Source organism: Papio anubis, chromosome 4 (assembly GCF_008728515.1).
Source record: "Papio anubis isolate 15944 chromosome 4, Panubis1.0, whole genome shotgun sequence".
NCBI classification, from domain to species: Eukaryota; Metazoa; Chordata; class Mammalia; order Primates; family Cercopithecidae; genus Papio; species Papio anubis.
Genome location: NC_044979.1, coordinates 1,953,874 through 1,956,037, shown reverse-complemented (window position 1 = coordinate 1,956,037; position 2,164 = coordinate 1,953,874).

Here is a 2,164-nt window from a genome sequence, read left to right as displayed (position 1 = left end):
TCTTTCTTTCTTTTTTTTTTTTTTTTTTTGAGACGGAGTGTCGCTCTGTCGTCCAGGCTGGAGTGCAGTGGTGCAATCTCGGCTCACTGTAACCTCTGCCTTCTGGGTTCAAGTAATTCTCCTGTCTCAGCCTCTCAAGTAGCTGGGACTACAGGCACGTGCCACCACATCCAGGTAATTTTTGTAATTTTAGCAGAGATGGGGTTTCACCATGTTGGCCAGGATGGTCTTGATCTCTTGACCTCATGATCTGTCTGCCTCGTCCTCCCAAAGTGCTGGGATTACAGGCATGAGCCACCATGCCCGGCCCTGTTTTTTTTTTTTTTCCAGTAGAGATGGGGTTTTGCCATGTTGCCCAGGCTGATGTCGAACTCCTGAGCTCAGGCAATCCGCCCACCTTGGCCTCCCTAAGTGCCAGGATTGTAGGCATGAGCCACTGCGCCCGGCTGATCTGCCCTTCTTTTCAGTCGCTGCATAGTCTCCATTACACGGTCCTACTGTGTTCATCTCACCAATTCCTTAGCAATTAGTGCTTAGCATAGCTGCAGTCTCTGCCACTCCCACTATGGTTGCAGAGCGTGCCCTGGCACATATTTAATGTGTTTCACTTTGTCTACTCCTGCAAATGGATCTGCAGACGTTCCTGTCAGTGGAATTGATAGGTCAAAGACGATGCATGTCTTCCTTTGAGTATTGATTGTCACGAGTCTCACACTGACATATGCTACTGATTGCAAATCTATGTGGATGCTACTGTATCTAACAACATTCAAATTAGTCGCAAAGGAAAAGAAAGATGGATTCCTTTCTTTTTTTTTTTTTTTTTTGAGACGGAGTCTCGCTCTGGCGCCCAGGCTGGAGTGCTGTGGCCGGATCTCAGCTCACTGCAAGCTCCGCCTCCCGGGTTCACGCCATTCTCCTGCCTCAGCCTCCCGAGTAGCTGGGACTACAGGCGCCCGCCACCTCGCCCGGCTAGTTTTTTGTATTTTTTAGTAGAGACGGGGTTTCACCGTGTTAGCCAGGATGGTCTCGATCTCCTGACCTCGTGATCCGCCCGTCTCGGCCTCCCAAAGTGCTGGGATTACAGGCTTGAGCCACCGCGCCCGGCCAAGATTCCTTTCATATGAATTGTCCAACATAGGCAGGTGCACAGGGACAATGTGGAGGAAGGGGAGAGCCCGTGATGGATCTGAGGTGGTTGTGGTATTTGTTTTGTTTTACTGCTCCTTGTGGAGTAGGTCCTCCTCGTAGACAGTGTGCCCAGAATAGCCCAAGGTTTCTTTCCTTTTTTTTTGAGATGGAGTCTTGCTCTGTCGCCCAGGCTGGAGTGCAATGGCGGAATCTCGGTTCACTGCAACCTCTGCCTCCCAGGTTCAAGCGATTCTTCTGCCTCCTGAGTAGCTGGGACTACAGGCATGTGCCACTGCACCTGGCTAATTTTTGTATTTTTAGTAGACGGTGTTTCACCATATTGGCCAGGCTGGTCTTGAACTCCTGACCTTGTAATCCACCCACCTTGGCCTCCCAAAGTGCTGGGATTACAGGTGTGAGTCACCGTGCCCGGCCTTCTTTTCATGTTTTAGAGATGGGTCTGGTGACGTTGCCCAGGCTGGAGGGCACTGGCCATAGTTAGCACAGAAGCTCTTACCTGCTCCTGTTCCCTGCTGACCTGGGCTGGTTCACCCCACCTGGGGCAGCCTGGTGGCCCCCAGCTTCCGGAGGTCACCACATTGATGCTGAATTTAGCATGGACACTCAATCAATTTAGCATACTATAGCCTGAAGTTGCTGGGATCACACAGTCATCCCACATTCCTGGCAATTCTGTTTTAGGAATTTATCTGTAGGAGATAGTAAAAGATAACTTCTTCTTTTTTTTTTTTTTTTTAAGTTGAGACAGGGTCTCGCTTTGTTCCCAGGCTGGAGTGCAGTAGTGCAATCACGGCCCACTGCAACCTCAGCCTCCCGGGCTCAGGTGATTCTCCCAGCTCAGCCTCCTGAGTAGCTGGGACTACAGGCATGCGTCACCATACTCAGCTAATTTTTAAATTTATTTTTTTGTAGAGATGAGGTCTCACTATATTGCCCAGGCTGGTCTGGAAATCCTGGCCTCAAGTAATCCCCCTGCCTCAGCCTCCAAAAGTGCTGGGATTACAGGGAGGAA